Raw genomic sequence first — 23,022 nt, forward strand, 5'->3', positions numbered from 1 at the left:
TTGTGTTATCATTTATCTACTCGAGGACGAGCATAAATTAAGCTTGGGGATGTTGATATGTCCCAAGTGTATCTATAATTTTTGCTTGTTCCATGATCTTTTGGGTGACATTGTTATATGTTTTGCTACACTTTTAAATCATTTTACACATATTTGGACTAACCTACTAACTCAGTGCATCCAGTGCCAGTTTATGTCCGCTGATGTCTATTTTGCAGGGGCTTTTACCAAATTTTCCGAAGCCCGAAAGATTCTAGAAAAATATATTAAAAAATCAGCAAAACAGAAACTTCCGGATCACCGAAGATGGGCCAGGAGGTCACCTGGATGGGTACCACCTCCTCCGGTGCCCTCCTTTGGCCTATATTTAGAGTCCTGAGAGGAAACCCTCGCAGACTTTCTGGAATCGCGAATTGCTCCATTGTTCCGCCGCCGCAGCGCTTCCGAGATCGGGAGTGTCAAGAGACCTCTTCCCGACACCGTGCCGGAGGGAGGATTGACCTCCGAGAGCTTCTCCAACGCCATGGACGCTTCTCGGACGTGCTGTGAGTAGTCCTCCTAGGACCATGAGTCCATGACCAGTAGCTATGTGATATCTTCTCTCCAATCTTGTGCTTCAATGGTTAGTCCTTGTGAGCTGTCCTACATGATGAAGGCATCTATGTAATTCTCTTGCTATTGCTATGCTCGGTTTTTTGGGATCCGATGGATTATGAGATTATGTTCAGATTGTTATGAATTATATATTTGATTATCCTTTTATATCATGTTCCTTAGTGATTCATGCATGTTCTCCGTTGCTATTTATTGCTTTGGCCAAGTAGTAGATTGTAACAGGGAGTGTTATGCACGATTGTGGGTTCATGCCCCTCGATGTCTAGCATGAGTGACAGAAACATGAGACTAGGGGATGTGATTGTTTCCACCAGGGAGAAAACAACGGTGCTTGTGACCACGGTTGCAAGGATTGTTTACCTTACACATAGTTCGTTAATGCAGTTGTCCGTTGCTTTGAGTTTACACTTTGGGTGGGGCTCACAACTTAATACCGGAGAGATGTTCTGGATATATATCTCAAGGTGGATGATTAGTAAATAGATGCTAATGAATAAACAGTCTACTTGTCTTGGCGTACTGCCCATTACTATTGAACCTCTAACTATCAAGTAGCATAATTAGCATTGCGGTGCGATCATAATTCTGTCAATTGTCCAACTGTGATTTGTTTACCCAAGCATAGTTGTTTATCGTCTTTTGGGAGAGAGACATCACTAGTGAACATCATGTGACTCCGGTCCATATCACCATCATTTTTTACACGTCCATCATTTTCCGCTTTCATTTACTTTTCCGTTGCAATCACTATTACCTCCCCGCTTGTGTTTTGATCATTTACAAACTACAAGGCCGGAGAGATTGACACCCTCTTGGTTCTCGTTGGGAGCAAAGTTATTTGTTGTGTGTGCAGGACCACGTCTTCTGCTAACCAGGACAGGAGACACCTACTTGTTGAGCCTAGGAGTCCTCCTGGTTCAATAAACCTTAGAGTCTCCGTGTAAGGTAAATCTGCTGCTGACTACATCTCCGTCTTCCACTTGGGGTAACCAACGAGGGGCGAGAAGTATATCCATGAACTCGTCATCAGACGGCAACCGTCGTCCCACACCCTCAGAAGATCCCCACGCGTTGGCCGAGGCCGCGACGTGGCGGACCCCGTCGTGTAGGCCCGGTCCCGTCGTGCGCGTGGTTTGTCAGGGCACGACCCCCAAAGCCCATCGCGTTGCGCATCACCACCTTTAACGGAGAAGCTGAGGCGTTTGCCGGAAGCTGGCCGGCTCCCCACCCAGCCGTCTCCAGCACCTGGGTTCGCGAGCTGCGGGTTCCCAGGACCTGCGAATAGGATATCCAAGCCGGTGAGGCCCTTCGCCTTGAGCCGGTGGAACTCCCCTGCTTTGGGAGTACTGACGGGGGGATAACCCCGGGGTAGGCTCACCGAGCCTAACCCTCCACACTTCGGTATAGAGTGGGGCGAAAGCCTCCTTAGTTGTCGGCTCCTCTTGGCCGGTTGCACAGCCCGCGCCGGCTAGGACCGTCGTCGTCTGCCCTCTGTCCATATGGCTAGCCGCCAACCGGCTCGGGAGCACCTGCCACATCAGTCCCTATGACGTGACGAAGGCCTTCGATTAAAGGCGAAAGTACCTTAGCTCAGGTACGATGGAGAGGAATACGCATGGCTACAGTGGTGGCGGTCGTACCGCTGACTGGTGCCGGCTACGACCCATCAACCGTGTACATTACCCGCACGCCACCACCCACTCCATTACCTAGCCTGGCGTGGCTATAGTGGAGGCTGCCGTACAATTGGCCGGCGTCGGATCCCGCAAGACGACGGCCACCGTACCACACGCGCCCTGCGTGGGGAGCACTCACCGATCCCATAGGTCAGTCGGCGGGTCCCATAGCCTTATGGGACCTTGCATCCGATGGGCCCTGCCAGCAACAAGATTGATCAATAGTCGGTCCTCTCGCCAACCGGAGAGGCTGCCAGCCGAGCCCCTCACATTGTACCTTATATCCATTTTGTAGGTTGGGGGGTCGTCTATAAAACCCCCTGGTCCCCCTCCATGCAGAGGGTCGGCCATTCTTACGCACCCACGCACTCATACAGGAGAGGTAGATTGCGAGCCGGCTCCTCCATCTTCCTCCTCCATCGAACAACTCAAGGAGCACATTGTAGTTCTCTTGGTTCATCAACCACTCCTACAGGACTAGGGGTATTATCTCCCACGGAGAGCCCCGAACCTGGGTACATCGTGCGCCTTGCATCGCTAGTTACCAATATCGTTCCCGGAGCCCGTCGGTGTCACTTCAGTCCCAACCACTCTTGATAAGCCTACCCATGACATCTGTCGTGAGAAAACAACGATAAGTCTTATCCATTGAGCCACTGATGGTTTGATGAATTATCTATTGTGATTTTGATGAATTTTCTTAGTATGATGATGCATCTTTGTGTACTAAGTATCTTTGCTTTTAGATGATGAATATAAGTCTTCCACATCCTTAGTATCAATCGGGAATGGGAAGTTCATAACTTGTTGTGATGCGTAAACCTCATTTTAGTTTATTTTGTGATTACTTGGCAAGGTCTCTTAAACCAATGAACCAAATATGAAGAATGAACAAGTGATACTTGTAAACTACGTTGGGATTTCCCCCGAAGAGGAGAGATACATGACACTAGATGTAACATCTCAATTTTCCTAATTGGGAATGTTTTACATTGTAGCTAAGCATCTATGCATATTGATTGAAATAAATTTGGCACTCGAATTCTTTCGTCTTTTGATTTTGCATTTCCATTTTCTTACTCACACGAGAAATGCCGGGGAAATACTCTCTTGCACGCAAGAGAGAGAGCGGAGGAAAATAACCCTCCAAAGTGCGGGCATTTCTGAAATATTTGGAGCCAAGAAATCCAAAGTTTATTTGCAAAAATATTTGCAAAAAGGAAATAAAGCATTTAGGGAATTTCTGAAAAAAACATTTTTTAAAGTTTTTATTTTTGCTTTGGAAAAATGTTATTCGGGTAGAGGATATTTTTCTGATTTTTTTTGGTATATAATACTCCATATTAAATATTTGATTTACTTCCTTTTTATTCACTTCTATTTTTCTGTTTCGGAAAAAGATTTAAATTAGGAAAGTGTGTTTTTTAGGCAGCCGCCGCCTGAGCGCGTTTTAAGCTGGGTCGAATCCCCCTGGAACCCGGGATCCGAATTTCTTTCGGATAGGCCACCGCCCCCTTCCTTCCCCCGCCTCCTCCCACTGCCGCATGGGCCCCCCTGGCCGACCCGCACCTCCCACCGGTCGTCTCCCTCCTCTCTTTCCGAAACAAAGCACCCCGACCCCAGCCCGAATCCCCCCCACCGCCGGGATCCCCTCCGCCCCCTGCCCCTTCCTTCCGCAGCCCCCTCCCCGCCTATAAATAGCCCGCACCCCGTTCCTCCCACTGCCTCGCCGAGCCGCCGCCCCAAGCCCCCTGCCGCAGCCTCGCCGGCGAGCACCCAAGCTCCACTTCCGCCGCACCTGGGGCAGCCACCCCGAGCCCCCTCGACTCCGCCCGACGCCACCACTCGCCGGAGGGAAGTCGCCGCCGCCTCCCCGTCCCGTCGCCACCACCGGAGCCCCTCCCCATCGCCGACTCTCCCTCGCCTCGCCGGAGTCATCCCGCCAGAGCACCTCCTACCCCTGTGAGTTCTTCCCCTATTCTCATCCGTTAGATTGTAGTTAATGGTGTAGATTAGAAGTAGGGTAACCTTTCGGTTTTTAAACAAAAACCGCGCTGGTTTTTATTTCACTTAACTGTTAGCCGGAGCTTTTAGTTAGATTTCGGCCGTTTGCTTATAAGCCTCGCAGCAAACACCCCCTTAGCCAATCACAGCGCGCCACGTATACCCCTGTCTGTTAGCAAATCAGTTTCTTTTTTTCTGTCTAGTTGCAAAAACAGCAAAGTTTCTGTTTTGTTTTGGCCATAACTTTTGATCCCGAAGTCCAATAATGTTGATTCTTGTTCCAGTAGATTCCAAATTTTCTGTAGTTTTTAAAAACATATAATTTGTCTATGTTTGAAATTTTCAAATATAATTTAGATCAGATTTAGTTTAAACCTTGTTTTGCCTATTCCAGGAGTTTAAAAAATGATTTTGAGTTGATTCTTTTTGCTACTGCTTCCTAGTGATTATATCTTACTGTGGTAGAAGTTTAAAAAAAATTAAAGTATTTTTACTGGGATTGTTTAACAGAAACAAGTTTCTGCCTTAGTGACGCGTGTTGAGTTCTTTCACTTAGGCCTTAGCAAATTTTACTTGTGATGTTATTTTTACTTGTTGCTAGATTGTAGTGCTTATGTTGTGTATTGTGTTTGTATCGGTAGATCACCCGATACTTGGCCCCGGGACGACAATTTCTTGATGCTATGCTTGAGTAGACGGGTTTTCGGTTGAGTGCATAACACGAGTGATGCGAGGTTGATTAAATAATCAAGACCGGTTAAGACAAGATTTTCAAGACCTCGGACGCAATGCAACTCTGGGTGAAGGACGGTTGATCGGCTCCCTGGAGAAACCAGTGGATGGCCCGGGATGCTGGGGACGGCCATGACATCCTGCGGAAAGCTTCACCCAGGCTCGAAGAGACGGACGGAGACTTCAAGACTCAAGGCTTACCTGCACAGCCACAAGTCATTATGGGCTCTGGCTTGGTTGGACAAGGCGGCGACTCTGGACAGGCGGTGCTAGCAGATGTAGAAGAATGGTAGGAATGGATGGGCACCGACAGGGATTCAGAGGGGCCCGTTGAAAGACCATGTTTTGATCATCCGGTCTTCAAACACCCTGAAGTGCGAGGACAAACCCGGAGGCGATCAAATCTTGTGGGGAACGTGTGCAAAACTCTGCAGAGTGCCCAACCTAATCGATTAGCCGTGTCCACGGTCATGGACAACTTGAGCCGAAGGCATTGAAATTCCCCTGAACTCTCGACACAACTTAATAATGATGTGGGTGTTAACAACTATTCGGGTACGAGAATTGGTTGGCGGAACAATCTCGTTAACAACAAACAATGTAGTGATATTTTGCTTCCAGCCCCTCTTGATGTAGGATAAAATTGGCTTTATGCAAAACTTAGCCCCACCGGCCAAATATGCATGTAGAGATAGTTGATTATTATTTTACTCCTCTCTTTGATGACTTGCCGGCATATTCCATATGCTGACCTACACGGCTGCAACGTATCATGTTGCAGAGTACTTTTCCGACCAGGAGTGAGGCTACGATCTACGCTCAGCGACATGCCCTGGAGTCGGATGGACTCGTCTACCTGATGCTTCCGCTAGTCTTCGTTAGATATCTCGTGAGATGGCCTTCAGCCACTTTATTGTAATCCTTTGTTGTAATAAAGTACTCTTTATGAGGTTTCGATTAATAAAGCTGTGTGATTGAACTCTTGAATATATACATTATGTACTGAGTGTGTACCAGCATGATCTTGGGATGGTACGGAAACACCAGAGGCTTGACTCGTCTTGAGTCGGGTCGCCACACTAGAGATATGTATTTCCCTCAGTGATAACCAAGGTTATCGAAGCAATAGGAGAATCATGCAAACCCTCGTCGTGAGCACCTACAGACACAGGACCAAACACTTGCACCCAACGCGGGCAAGAGGGTTGTCAAGCCCCTTGAACTCGTTACTTGCAAGGATTAAATACTGATAGATAGATAATATAAATATAAAATTAAATAACATAAAATTAATGGCAGCAATATTTTTTTAGTTTTTGTAATATAACTTGAATATACGCGGGGGCCATAATTTTCGCTAGAGACTTCTCTCTTGAAAATAGCATACGGTGGGTAGACAAATTACTGTTGGGCAATTGACAGAATAGTGCATAGTTATGGCATCTTATTCAAGGGAATGATCATCTATAAAGGCATCACGTCCATAAACAAGTAGACCGACTCCTGCCTGCATCTACTACTATTACTTCACTCATCGACCGCTATCCAGCATGCATCTACAGTATTGAATATGAAACATAGTAATGCTTTGAGCAACATGACATGATGTAGACAAAGTAAACTCAAGCAATATGAATAAACCCCATTGTTTTGTCCTTAATGGAAACAATACAAATACATGTTATGTCCCTTTCTGTCATTTGTATTGAGCACCGCATGATTGAATCCATCACAATACACCACTCCCACTAAATATATATCAATCTAGTTGGGCAAACCAAACCGATAGATCGAAGAGAAATAGAAGCTATAATAATCATGCATAAAAGATTCGAGAGAATACTCAATTAATATTCATGAATAATATGATCATAAACCCAAAATTCACCGGACCCCAACAAATGCACCGCAAAGAAGATTACATTGCACGGTAATCGCACTGAACATTGTATTGAAGATCATGGAGAGAGAAGAAGTCATCTAGGTACCAGCTATGGACCCGTAGGTATATGATGGACAACTCACACAACATCACAGAGGCACCAAGGTTGATGTAGATGGCCTCTGTGATCAATTCCCCCTCCGACAAGACACCAGATAAGGTCTCCACATGGCCTCTCATCGGAACAGAGACTTGCGACGGCGGAAAAAGTTTTTTGGGTGGCTCTCTATTGTTTTCTCGATATATGAGAATTTATAGGGTGGAATTAGGTCAGACGGAGCCACGAGGGGCACACAAGGCAAGAGGGCGCGCCTACCCCATTGGGTGCGTCCTGTTGACTTATCGTATCCTCGTGTGTTGTTTGGTCTCCCTATGAAGCTTCCATGTATTATTTTGGTCTAGAAAAAGTTTCGTAGTGTTTGGACTCCATTTGGTACTGGTTTCGTGAAAATACAAAAACACGCAGAAAACAAGAACTATCACTTGGCACTACGTTAATATGTTAGTTCCCAAAAATGATATAGAATAGCTTATAATTACATAAATCATCCAAGATTGCTAATATAATAGCATGGAACAATTGAAAATTATAGATACGTTGGAGTCGTATCAACAAGTTCTGTGCATAAGAACAAAATATTATAGATTCAAGAACTTTTATGCAATTCCCAATAATTGAACTTGGCACCCAAGCATACCATTCATATCACATATCAAAAAGAGAGAAACAATCAGTGATATGGGGAAAACTTGGTAACCCAAGAAATAAAAGGGAATGATAAAAGCCAATAAAAAGAAAAATGTAAAACACTAGAACTTGTCCAACTATAGGGAGACAATAAAATATCACTTGGAGTTATGAAAACATATCATGGATGATAGATAGTAAGGTGTGGAAGCCTTCCTACTCATTTGATAGGATTTTCCATGTGATTTGCATGATGTAGCCGATCATATTATGAAAATTCTAAATTTGATTACGGACAAATTCATTTTTATTCATCCACAGCTTATAACTAAGAGGGCCTGTTTATTACAAGTTGTGGTATTTGCTCAGGGACAAGCAAATCTTTAAGCTTGGGGGAGCTGATGAGTCCAAATTATGAGACTATTTTATTTTTATATTTGTGCCTACTCGGTAGGATTTGTGGAATTTTATCACATTCTGCACTTTGTTTATCATTTTTCTCAAGAATTTCTTTTGGAGAGCAAATATCGGTTTATGGAAGAAATATCAGAAAATGCCAGTGGAATCATGAAATTAAGGTGATAATCCCCTACCATATAAGAGAGAAGCAAATTGGGCAAAGAACCAGCCGTCACGAGATGTCTAGACGGTGTTCCATGAAATTAAGGTGATAATCCCCTACCATAGCAGAATACGGTGTTCCATACGACCGTGCGATCTCGTATGAGCGGTCGTATGGAGTTCCATCACCACCGCCTCGTCAACTATTTTCACCCCTTGAAAACAGATCAAGGAACACACGCCCATAGACACCAAAAACTCGTTGGAAGCAGGAACCCTAGCCGCCGAAGCGATTCGGAGGAAGGAGCGGACCAAGCAAGGTGTTTCCTCCACCACCTCCACCAAAAGGGCTTGAATATCATCATGTCCGTCATCATCCTCATCAACACCATATCAATTTCCCATTTGTAATCTTAGGATCCCTCGAGGATCAACAAGTGAATTTCATGTGTGATCCATTCATGTTCCCCAATCATTGATGAGATGATGTTTAATGCCTTTATGAGTAAGTAGTCCCCATTTGTTCTTGGGGTATGGATGAACCCTAGTGTGTAATAGGTTTTTTGATATTAGGATTTGATATCCTCTTTGCATGTTTATGTTGACAATCTTCTTGATGTTGGGTGAAGTCGTCCATCCAACATATGCCAACTTTGGACGAGAGGTTGTTACTGTTGGCTAACCGTGTGGTTATGGAGTTGGATGACGTGACATGCCCGATCTCCATTGATAGCGGATAGTTGCAATGAGGGATAAAATAGAGACCATGACGCGGGAAAGCGGGTGCAATAAAACGTGTACGTGATGATTCCATCCAAACATTTCTGATGCCGACCCCCTCTTAATAATACGACTTTTCCTATGACTCAAGTCCATTGACAAAGAAAACCGTCTTCATACTAATACACCAAGGGGCATGAACCGTCTTGTGCCATATAATGAAATACCTGAAAGACTTAGTGCACACGATTAGTCGAAAAAGCATTGTCGTCAATCACCAAAACCACTAGGGTAGAAATATGCCCTTACACCCATCTACTATCAGCAACATGATAAATTATACCGACCTCGAGAAGCTTTAGTATTCGAGTTCTTACTACTTCCTTCATTTTAGGATTCAAGCGGCGTTGATGATCGATGGCGGGTTTAGCATGTAGTTCCATATTAATCTGGGGCTGACATAGAGTGGGACTAATGCCCTTAAGATCATCCAGAGTATATATAATAGTAGTCATGTGCTTCTTCAGAGTTTTAAGTAACCTCTTTTCTTCATGCTCTCAAAGGTTAGCACTAATATTAATAGGATATATCTTTTTTTCATCATTATGATGTAATTTCTTTATCTCAAACACGGAATCTCCCTTGGGTGGAGGAGGATCCCCCAAGATTTCAACAAGCAAGTTATGTTTTAGAATAGGTGCTTGTCTAAATAATATATCATCTATTTCATTTCTTTCATTCATATGCATATCATTTTCATAGTCTAGCAGATATTGTTCTAAAGGATCAGTAGGAGGCACAAAAATAGAAGTACGACCAATTATTTCATCTTTATTAGATAACTAGCAAAATGGCCCTCGCAAATGCGAGGGCAAGATCCTTACTACATCAAAAGTGTTAAATATTCATTTGTCCCATGTACAAATTTTAATTCGTGATTAGTCCATTGAACATAATGAATAACTTTTAGGTGTTGATGCATTCTTCTACTTTTGTGATGGGTGTTAATACATTTCTAAAGGTGCATATTTGACCTTTATCTTGCATATAAATACTTTTCTTATGTGTGTAATAGTCATGCTGAAGAATATTTATACTTTTTGTAACAAAATTCAAATGTTGTTGACCTTTTTCTTTATTATCTATTTTTTAGCGAGGTGTTAAGTTGTAATGACGACAACCATACAAACCCTAAAGCTAAGCCCGTGCTAGATGACTTTAGCATATGTCTCCAAGTGTACACCCTGTTGACAACATGTGCATCACTATAAGTAATCTAGTTTCTCAAATATACTACCACCTTATATGGCCATCGATCAGTGATGAATAAATAAAGCGTAGGCACATGGATCAGTTATGAATAGATATGGATGACATTCATCATGTAACGGTTAGACAGTGGAGCGAAATAGAACTAGCTCCAATTCATCAATATAATGTAGGTATGTATTACGTAGACATACGTGCTTGCGATAAGAACTTGTATGACATCTTTTGTCCTACCCTCCTGAGGCAGCGGGGTTCTAATGGAAACTAAGGGATATTCATGCATCCTTTTAATAGAGAACCGGAACAAAGCATTAACACATGGTGAAAACATGAACTCCTCATAGTTTGGAAATCACCGAAAAGAATCCCAATTATAGTCACCTTGGGAGATCGGATCATAACACGTAATAGGTGCATACAACTTGCAATATAGGATCTAAACACTTTCATATTGAGAGAAAAAATAATAGGTCCAGATTTAAAATCATGACACTCGGGCCCTAGTGACAAGCATTAAGCATAGCAAAGTCATAGCAATATCAATCTCAAAACATAATGGGTAGTAGGGATCAAGCCCTATCAACTTAACTAGATTACATGATCAAACTCATCCAAAATCCATCACCATCGAGCAAGCCTGCAAAGGAATTACTCACTCTTGGTGGTGAGCATCATGGAATTATTCATGGAGAAGGGTTGGTGATGACGACGACGAGGAATTCCCCTCTCCGGAGCCCAAAATGGACTCCATATCAACCCTCTTGAGGAAGAACATGAGGAGGTGGCGGCTTCGTCTCATAAAACGCGATGAAATCTTCTCTCGGATTTTTTATCTCCGAAGATGTGAATTTATAAGAATAGAGAGAGAAGAAGTCATCTAGGTACCAGCTATGGACCCGTAGGTATATGATGGACAACTCACACAACATCATAGAGGCACCAAGGTTGATGTAGATGGCCTCCGTGATCAATTCCCCCTCCGACAAGACACCGGATAAGGTCTCCACATGGCCTCTCATCGGAACAGAGACTTGCGACGGCGGAGAAAGTTTTTTGGGTGGCTCTCTATTGTTTTCTCGATATATGAGAATTTATAGGGTGGAATTAGGTCAGACGGAGCCACGAGGGGCACACAAGGCAAGAGGGCGCGCCTACCCCGTTGGGTGCGTCCTGTTGACTTGTCGTATCCTCGTGTGTCGTTTGGTCTCCCTATGAAGCTTCCATGTATTGTTTTGGTCTAGAAAAAGTTTTGTAGTGTTTGGACTCCATTTGGTACTGGTTTCGTGAAAATACAAAAACACGTAGAAAACAAGAACTATCACTTGGCACTACGTTAATACGTTAGTTCCCAAAAATGATATAGAATAGCTTATAATTACATAAATCATCCAAGATTGATAATATAATAGCATGGAACAATTGAAAATTATAGATACGTTGGAGTCGTATCAACAAGTTCTGTGCATAAGAACAAAATATTATAGATTCAAGAACTTTTATGCAATTCCCAATAACTGAACTTGGCACCCAAGCATACCATTAATATCACATACCAAAAAGAGAGAAACAATCAGTGATATTGGGAAAACTTGGTAACCCAAGAAATACAAGGGAATGATAAAAGCCAATAAAAAGAAAAATGTAAAACACTAGAACTTGTCCAACTATAGGGAGAAAATAAAATATCACTTGGAGTTATGAAAACATATCATGGATGATAGATAGTAAGGTGTGGAAGCCTTCCTACTATTTGATAGGAATTTCCATGTGATTTGCATGATGTAGCCGATCATATTATGAAAATTCTAAATTTGATTACGGACAAATTCATTTTTATTCATCCACAGCTTATAACTAAGAGGGCCTGTTTATTACAAGTTGTGGTATTTGCTCAGGGATGAGCAAATCTTTAAGCTTGCGGAGCTAATGAGTCCAAATTATGAGACGATTTTATTTTTATATTTGTGCCTACTCGGTAGGATTTGTGGAATTTTATCACATTCTGCACTTTGTTTATAATTTTTCTCAAGAATTTCTTTTGGAGAACAAATATCGGTTTATGGAAGAAATATCAGAAAATGCCAGTGGAATCATGAAATTAAGGTGATAATCCCCTACCATATAAGAGAGAAGCAAATAGGGCAAAGAACCAGCCGCCACGATGTTGGGGAACGTCGCATGGGAAACAAAAATTTTCCTACGCGCACGAAGTCCTATCATGGTGATGTCCATCTACGAGAGGGGATTTCCGATCTACGTACCCTTGTAGATCGCACAGCGGAAGCGTTAAGAAACGCGGTTGATGTAGTGGAACGTCCTCACGTCCCTCGATCCGCCCCACGAACCGTCCCGCGATCCGTCCCACGATCCGCTCCGATCTAGTGCCGAACGGACGGCACCTCCGCGTTCAGCACATGTACAGCTCGACGATGATCTCGGCCTTCTGGATCCAGCAAGAGAGACAGAGAAGTAGATGAGTTCTCCGGCAGCGTGACGGCGCTCCGGAGGTTGGTGGTGATCTAATCTCAGCAGGGCTCCGCCCGAGCTCCGCAGAAACGCGATCTAGAGGAAAAACCGTGGAGGTATGTGGTCGGGCTGCCGTGGCAAAAGTTGTCTCAAATCAGCCCTAATACCCCAGTATATATAGGAGGGAGGGAGAGGGAAGAGGCAGACTCAAAACCTCAAGGTTTGGCCGAAATTGGAGGTGGAGGAGTCTTACTCCAATCCTACTTGGAGTAGGATTCCACCTTCCCACTTGGAAACTCTTTCCACCTTGTGTTTTTTCCTTCTCAAACCTTATGGGCCTTAGTGGGAACTTATTCCAGCCCACTAGGGGCTAATTTATCTCTTCCCATAGCCCATGAGACCCCTTGGGGCGTGACACCCCTCTCGATGGTCCCCGGCACCCCTCCCGGCACTCCCGGTACACTACCGATGAGCCCGAACTTTTCCGGTAATGCCCGAAAACTTTCCGGTAACCAAATTAGGTCATCCTATATATCAATCTTCGTCTCCGGACCATTCCGAAAACCCTCGTGACGTCCGTGATCCCATCCGGGACTCCGAACAACATTCGGTAACCAACCATATAACTCAAATACGCATAAAACATCGTCGAACCTTAAGTGTGCAGACCCTGCGGGTTCGAGAACTATGTAGACATGACCCGAGGGACTCCTCGGTCAATATCCAATAACGGGACCTGGATGCCCATATTGGATCCTACATATTCCGAAGATCTTTATCGGTTGAACCTCAGTGCCAAGGATTCATATAATCCTATATGTCATTCCCTTTGTCCTTCGGTATGTTACTTGCCCGAGATTCGATCGTCGGTATCCGCATACCTATTTCAATCTCGTTTACCGGCAAGTCTATTTACTCGTTCCATAATACAAGATCCCGTGACTTACACTAAGTCACATTGCTTGCAAGGCTTGTGTGTGATGTTGTATTACCAGTGGGCCCCGAGATACCTCTCCGTCACACGGAGTGACAAATCCTAGTCTTGATCCATACTAACTCAACGGACACCTTCGGAGATACCTGTACAACACCTATATAGTCACCCAGTTACGTTGTGATGTTTGATACACACAAGGCATTCCTCCGGTGCCAGTGAGTTATATGATCTCATGGTCATAGGAATAAATACTTGACACGCAGAAAAACAGTAGCAACAAAATGACACGATCAACATGCTATGTTCATTAGTTTGGGTTTAGTCCATCACATGTTTCTCCTAATGATGTGATCCCGTTATCAGATGAGAACACTTGCCTATGGTCAGGAAACCTTGACCATCTTTGATCAACGAGCTAGTCAACTAAAGGCTTACTAGGGACAGTGTTTTGTCTATGTATCCACACATGCACTGTGTTTCCAATTAATAAATTATAGCATGGATAATAAACGATTATCATGAACAAAGAAATATAATAATAACTAATTTATTATTGCCTCTAGGGCATATTTCCAACAGTCTCCCACTTGCACTAGAGTCAATAATCTAGTTCACATCACCATGTGATTCCAACGAATCCAACACCCATATAGTTATGGGGTCTGATCACGTCTTGCTCGTGAGAGAGGTTTTAGTCAACGGTTCTGAAACTTTCAGATCCGTGTGTTCTTTACAAATCTTTATGTCATCTTATAGATGCTGCTACTACGTGTTATTCGGAAATACTCCAAATATATACTCTACTATACGAATCCGTTTTACTACTCATAGTTATTCGGATTAGTGTCAAAACTTGCATCAACGTAACCCTTTACGACGAACTCTTCAACCACCAACGTAATCGAGAAAAATTCCTTAGTCTATTCGTTACTAAGGATAACTTTGACCGCTGATCAGTGATTCAATCCTGGATCACTCTGTGTACCTCTTAACAGACTTTTAGCAAGGCACACATCAGGTGCGGTACTCAGCATGGCATACGTTAGAGTCTACGGCTAAGGTATAGAAGACGACCTTCGCCTATTCTCTTTATTCTGCTGGGGTCGGGTTTTGAGTCTTACTCAAATTCACACCTTACAACACAACCAAGAACTCCTTCTTTGCTGATCTATTTTGAACTCCTTCAAAAACTTGTCAAGGCATGCATCTTGTTGAAACTTCCATTAAGCGTTTCGATTTATCTCCATAGATCTTGATGCTCAATGTTCAAGTAGCGCAATCGAGGTATTCCTTTGAAAAACTCCTTTCAAACAACCTTTTATGCTTTACAGAAATTCTACATTACTTCTGATCCACAATATGTCAACCACATATACTTATCAGAAATTCTATAGTGCTCCCAATCACTTCTTTGGAAATACAAGTTTCTCATAAACCTTGTACAAACCCAAAATATTTGATCATCTCATCAAAGTGCATATTCCAACTCCGAGATGCTTGCACCAGTCCATTGAAGGATCGCTGGAGCTTGCATACTTGCTAGTATCTTTAGGATCGACAAAACCTCCTGGTTGTATCACATACAATGTTTGCTCAAGGAAACCGTCGAGGAAACAATGTTTTGACATCCTATGTGCAATATTTCATAAATAATGCAGCAACTACTAACATAATTCTAACAGACTTTTAGCATCGCTACGAGTGAGAAAGTCTCATCATAGTCAACTGTTTGATCTTGTCGGAAACATCTTTGCGACAAGTCGAGCTTTTCTTAATAGTGACTTATCACCATCATCGTTTGTCTTCCTTTTAAAGATCCATCTTTACTTAATAGTCCTACGACCATCAAGTAGTTCTTCCAAAGTCTACACTTTGTTCTCACACATGGATTCTCTCTTGGATTTCATGGCCTCCAGCCATTTGTCGGAATCCGGGCCCACCATTACTTCTCCATAACTCGTAGGTTCATTGTTGTCCAACAACATGACCTCCAAGACAGGGTTACCGTACCACTCTGTAGTAGTATGGGACCTTGTCGACCTACGAGGTTTGTAGTAACTTGATTCGAAGCTCTAATGATCACCATCATCAGCTTTCACTTCAATTGGTGTAGGCGCCACAGGAACAACTTCGTGCGCCCTGCTACACACTGGTTGAAGTGATGGTTCAATAACCTCATCAAGTTCTACCACCCTCCCACTCAATTCTTTCGAGAGAAACCTTTCCTCGAGAAAGGATCCATTTCTAGAAACAAACATTTTGCTTTTGGATCCGAGATAGGAGATGTACCCAACTGTTTTGGATATCCTATGAAGATGCATTTATCCGCTTTGGGTTCAAGCTTATCAGACTGAAACTTTTTCACATAAGTGTCGAAGCCCCAAACTTTCAAGAAACGACAGTTTAGATTTATCTAAACCTCAGTCTATATTGTGTCATCTCAACGGAAATACGCGGTGCCCTATTTAAAGTGAATGCGGTTGTCTCTAATGCATAACCCATAAACGATAGTGGTAATTCGATAAGAGACATCATAGCATGCACCATACCAAATAGTGCGTGGCTATGATGTTCAGACACATCATCACACTATGATGTTCCAGGTGGCATGAACTGTGAAACAATTTCCACATTGTCTTAACTGCGTACCAAAACTCGTAACTCAGATATTCAATTCTACGATCATATCGTAGACCGTTTATCCTCTTGTTACGACGAACTTCACTCCGAAACAGAATTGAACTTTTCAATATTTCAGACTTGTGATTCATTAAGTAAATACTCTTGTATCTACTCAAATCGTCATTGAAGTAAGAACATAATGATATCCACTGCGTGCCTCAGCACCCATTGGACTGCATACATCAAAATGTATCACTTCCAACAAGTTACTATCTTGTTTCATCTCAATGAAAACAAGACCTTGCTCATGTGTATGATTTGCATGTCACTAGTGATTCAAAATCAAGTGAGTATAAATATCCATCAGCATGGAGCCTCTTCATGCAATTTATACCAACATGACTCAAGCGGCAGTGCCACAAGTAAGTGGTACTATCATCATTACCTCATATCTTTTGGCACCAATATCATGAACATGTGTAACACTACGATCGAGATTCAATAAACCATTGAAGGTGATTATTCAAGCAAATAGAGTAACCATTATTCTCTTTAAATGAATAATCGTATTGCAATAAACACGATCCAATCATGTTCATGCTTAACGCAAGCACCAAATAACAATTATTTAGGTTTAACACCAATCCCGATGGTAGAGGGAGTGTGCGACGTTTGATCATATCAACCTTGGAAACACTTCCAACATGTATCGTCACCTCGCCTTTAGCTAGTCTCCGTTTATGCCGTAGCTTTCATTTCGTGTTACTAATCACTTAGCAACCGAACCGGTATCCAATACCCTCGTGCTACTAGGAGTACTAGTAAAGTACACATCAACATCATGTATATCAAATATACTTCTTTCGACTTTTGCCAGCCTTCTTATCTACCAAGTATCTAGAGTTGCTCCGCCTCAGTGACCGTTTCCCTCATAACAGAAGCACTTAGTCCCGGGCTTGGGTTTAATCTGGGGTCTCTTCATTAGTGCAGCAACTGCTTTGCCGTTTCACGAAGTATCCCTTCTAGCCCTTGCCTTTAACAAAACTTAGTGGTTTTACTAACCATCAACTATTGATGCTCCTTCTTGATTTCTACTTTCGCAGTGTCAAACATCGTGAATCGCTCAAGGATCATTGTATCTATCCTTGATATGTTATAGTTCATCACGAAGCTCTCACAGCTTGGTGGCAGTGACTTTGGAGAACCATCACTATCTTATCTGGAAGATCAACTCCCACTTGATTCAAGCGATTGTCGTACTCAGATAATCTGAGCACACGCTCAATGATTGAGCTTTTCTCCTCTAGTTCGTGGACAAAGAATCTTGTCGGAGGTCTCATACCTCTTAACAAGGGCACAAGCATAAAATCACAATTTCATCTCTTTAGAACATCTCTTATGTTCCGTGACGTTTCAAAACGTCTTCGGCGCCTTGCTTCTAAGCCATTAAGTATTTTGTACTGAACTATCGTGTAGTCATCAGAAACGTGTATGTCGGATGTTCACAACATCTACAGAAGACGCTCGAGGTGCAGCACACCGAGTGGTGCATTAAGGACATAAGCCTTCTGCGCAGCAACGAGGACAATCCTCGGTTTTACAAACTCGGTCTGCAAACTTTGCTACTATCAACTTTCAACTAAATTTTCTCTAGGAACATATATAAAAACAGTATAGCTATAGCGCAAGCTATATCGTAATTTGCAAAGACCATTAGACTATGTTCATGACAATTAGTTCAATTAATCATATTACTTAAGAACTCCCACTCAAAAAGTACATCTCTGTAGTCATTTGAGTGGTACATGATCCAAATCCACTATCTCAAGTTCGATCATCACGTGAGTCGAGAATAGTTTCAGTGGTAAGCATCTCTATGCTAATCATATCTACTATACGATTCATGCTCGACCTTTCGGTCTCATGTGTTCCGAGGCCATGTCTGCACATGCTAGGCTCGTCAAGCTTAACCCGAGTGTTCCGCGTGTGCAACTGTTTTGCACCCGTTGTATGTGAACGTTGAGTCTATCACACCCGATCATCACGTGGTGTCTCGAAACGAAGAACTGTCGCAACGGTGCACAGTCGGGGAGAACACAATTTCGTCTTGAAATTTTAGTGAGAGATCACCTCATAATGCTACCGTCGTTCTAAGCAAGATAAGGTGCATAAAGGATTAACATCACATGCAATTCATAAATGACATGATATGGCCATCATCATGCGCTTCTTGATCTCCATCACCAAAGCACTGACACGATCTTCTTGTCATCGGCGTCACACCATGATCTCCATCATCATGATCTCCATCAACGTGTCGCCATCGGGGTTGTCGTGCTACTCATGCTATTACTACTAAAGCTACGTCCTAGCAATATAGTAAATGCATCTGCAAGCACAAACGTTAGTTTAAAGACAACCCTATGGCCCCTGCCGGTTGCCGTAACATCGACGTGCAAGTCGATATTAACTATTACAACATGATCATCTCATACATCAAATATATCACATCACATCGTTGGCCATATCACATCACAAGCATACCCTGCAAAAATAAGTTAGACGTCCTCTAATTGTTGTTGCATGTTTTACGTGGTCACCATGGGTATCTAGTAGGATCGCATCTTACTTACGCAAACAACACGACGGAGATATATGAATTGCTATTTAACCTCATCCAAGGACCTCCTCGGTCAAATCTGATTCAACTAAAGTTGGAGAAACCGACACTCGCCAGTCATCTTTGAGCAACGGAGTTACTCCTAGCGATGAAACCAGTCTCTCGTAAGCGTACGAGTAATGTCGGTCCGAGCCGCTTCGATCCAACAATACCGCGGAATCAAGAAAAGACTAAGGAGGGCAGCAAAACGCACATCACCGCCCACAAAAACTTTTGTGTTCTACTTGAGATTACATCTACGCATGAACCTAGCTCATGGTGCCACTGTTGGGGAACGTCGCATAGGAAACAAAAAAATTTCCTACGCGCATGAAGTCCTATCATGGTGATGTCCATCTACGAGAGGGGATTTCCGTTCTACGTACCCTTGTAGATCGCACAGCAGAAGCGTTAAGAAACGCGGTTGATGTAGTGGAACGACCTCACGTACCTCGATCCACCCCGCGAACCGTCCCACGAACCGTCCCGCGATCCGTCCCACGATCCGCTCCGATCTAGTGCCGAACGGATGGCACCTCCACGTTCAACACACGTACAGCTCGACGATGATCTCGGCCTTCTTGATCCGGCAAGAGATACGGAGAGGTAGATGAGTTCTCCGGCAGCGTGACAGCACTCCGGAGGTTGGTGGTGATCTAATCTCAGCAGGGCTCCGCCCGAGCTCCGCAGAAACGCGATCTAGAGGAAAAACCGTGGAGGTATGTGGTTGGGCTGCCGTGGCAAAAGTTGTCTCAAATCAGCCCTAATACCCCAGTATATATAGGAGGGAGGGAGAGGGAAGAGGCAGCCTCAAACCCTCAAGGTTTGGCCGAAATTGGAGGTGGAGGAGTCCTACTCCAATCCTATTTGGAGTAGGATTCCACCTTCCCACTTGGAAACTCTTTCCAGCTTGTGTTTTTTTCCTTTTCAAACCTTATGAGCCTTAGTGGGAACTTATTCCAGCCCACTAGGGGCTAGTTTATCTCTTCCCATAGCCCATGAGACTCCTTGGGGCGTGACACCCCTCTCGATGGTCCCTGGCACCCCTCCCGGCACTCCCGATACACTACCGATGAGCCCGAATCTTTTCCGGTAATGCCCGAAAACTTTCCGATAACCAAATGAGGTCATCCTATATACCAATCTTCGTCTCCGGACCATTCCGGAAACCCTCGTGACGTCCGTGATCCCATTCGGGACTCTAAACAACATTCGGTAACCAACCATATAACTCAAATACGCATAAAACATCGTCGAACCTTAAGTGTGCAGACCCTGCGGGTTCGAGAACTATGTAGACATGACCCGAGGGATTCCTCGGTCAATATTGAAACGGGATCTGGATGCCCATATTGGATCCTACATATTCCGAAGATCTTTATCGGTTGAACCTCAGTCCCAAGGATTCATATAATCCCGTATGTCATTCCCTTTGTCCTTCGGTATGTTACTTGCCCGAGATTCGATCGTCGGTATCCGCATACCTATTTCAATCTCGTTTACCGGCAAGTCTATTTACTCGTTCCATAATACAAGATCCCGTGACTTACACTAAGTCACATTGCTTGCAAGGCTTGTGTGTGATGTTGTATTACCGAGTGGGCCCCGAGATACCTCTCCGTCACACGGAGTGACAAATCCTAGTCTTGATCCATACTAACTCAACGGACACCTTCGGAGATACCTGTAGAGCACCTTTATAGTCACCCAGTTACGTTGTGATGTTTGATACACACAAGGCATTCCTCCGGTGCCAGTGAGTTATATGATCTCATGGTCATAGGAATAAATACTTGAGACGCAGAAAAACAGTAGCAACAAAATGGCACGATCAACATGCTATGTTCATTAGTTTGGGTCTAGTCCATCACATGTTTCTCCTAATGATGTGATCCCGTTATCAAGTGACAACACTTGCCTATGGTCAGGAAACCTTGACCATCTTTGATCAACGAGCTAATCAACTAGAGGCTTACTAGGGACAATGTTTTGTCTATGTATCCACACATGCACTGTGTTTCCAATCAATACAATTATAGCATGGATAATAAACGATTATAATGAACAAAGAAATATAATAATAACTAATTTATTATTGCCTCTAGGGCATATTTCCAACACACGATATGTCTAGAGCAGAATACGGTGTTCCATACGACAGTGCGATCTCGTATGAGCGGTCGTATGGAGTGCCATCACCACCGCCTCGTCAACTATTTTCACCCCTTGAAAACGGATCAAGGAACACACGCCCATATACACCAAAAACTCGTTGGAAGCAGGAACCCTAGCCGCCGAAGCGATTCAGAGGAAGGAGCAGACCAAGGAAGGTGTTGCCTCCACCACCTCCACCAAAAGGGCTTGAATATCATCATGTCCGTCATCATCCTCATCAACACCATATCAATTTCCCATTTGTTATCTTAGGATCCCTGGAGGATCAACAAGTGAATTTCATGTGTGATCCATTCATGTTCCCCAATCATTGATGAGATGATGTTTAATGCCTTTATGAGCGAGTAGTCCCCTTTGTTCTTGGGGTATGGATGAACCCTAGTGTGTAATAGGTTTTTTGATATTAGGATTTGATATCCTCTTTGCATGTTTATGTTGACAATCTTCTTGATGTTGGGTGAAGTCGTCCATCCAACATATGCCAACTTTGGACGGGAGGTTGTTACTGTTGGCTAACCGTGTGGTTATGGAGTTGGATGACGTGACATGCCCGATCTCCATTGATAGCGGATAGTTGCAATGGGGGATAAAATAGAGACCATGATGCGGGAAAGCGGGTGCAATAAAACGTGTACGTGATGATTCCATCCAAACCTTCCTGATGTCGACCCCCTCTTAATAACACGACTTTTCCTACGACTCAAGTCCATCGACAAAGAAAACCGTCTTCATACTAATACACCAAGGGGCATGAGCCGTCTTGTGCCATATAATGAAATACCTGAAAGGCTTAGTGCACACGATTAGTCGAAAAAGCATTGTCGTCAATCACCAAAACCACTAGGGTAGAAATATGCCCTTACACCCATCTACTATCAGCAACATGATAAATTATACCGACCTCCAGAAGCTTTAGTATTCCAGTTCTTACTACTTCCTTCATTTTAGGATTCAAGCGGCGTTGATGATCGATGGCGGGTTTAGCATGTAGTTCCATATTAATTTGGGGCTGACATAGAGTGGGACTAATGCCCTTAAGATCATCCAGAGTATATCTAATAGTAGTCATGTGCTTCTTCAGAGTTTTAAGTAACCTCTTTTCTTCATGCTCTGAAAGGTTAGCACTAATAATAATAGGATATATCTTTTTTTCATCATTATGATGTAATTTCTTTATCTCAAACACGGAATCTCCCTTGGGTGGAGGAGGATCCCCCAAGATTTCAACAAGCAAGTTGTGTTTTAGAATAGGTGCTTGTCTAAATAATATATCATCTATTTCATTTCTTTCATTCATATGCATATCATTTTCATAGTCTAGCAGATATTGTTCTAAAGGATCAGTAGGAGGTACAAAAATATAAGTACGACCAATTATTTCATCTTTATTAGACAACTAGCAAAATGGCCCTCGCAAATGCGAGGGCAAGATCCTTACTACATCAAAAGTGTTAAATATTCATTTGTCCCATGTACAAATTTTAATTCGTGATTAGTCCATTGAACATAATGAATAACTTTTAGGTGTTGATGCATTCTTCTACTTTTGTGATGGGTGTTAATACATTTCTAAAGGTGCATATTTGACCTTTATCTTGCATATAAATACTTTTCTTATGTGTGTAATAGTCATGCTGAAGAATATTTATACTTTATGTAACAAAATTCAAATGTTGTTGACCTTTTTCTTGATTATCTATTTTTTAGCGAGGTGTTAAGTTGTAATGACGACAACCATACTAACCCTAAAGCTAAGCCCGTGCTAGATGACTTTAGCGTATGTCTCCAAGTGTACACCCTTTTGACAACATGTGCATCGCTATAAGTAATCTAGTTTCTCTGATATACTACCACCTTATATGGCCATCGATTAGTGATGAATAGACAAAACGTAGGCACATGGATCAGTTATGAATAGATATGGATGACATTCATCATGTAACGGTTAGACAGTGG

The sequence above is a fragment of the Hordeum vulgare genome, chromosome 1H (genome assembly GCF_904849725.1).
Source record: "Hordeum vulgare subsp. vulgare chromosome 1H, MorexV3_pseudomolecules_assembly, whole genome shotgun sequence".
In the NCBI taxonomy this organism is placed as follows: Eukaryota; Viridiplantae; Streptophyta; class Magnoliopsida; order Poales; family Poaceae; genus Hordeum; species Hordeum vulgare.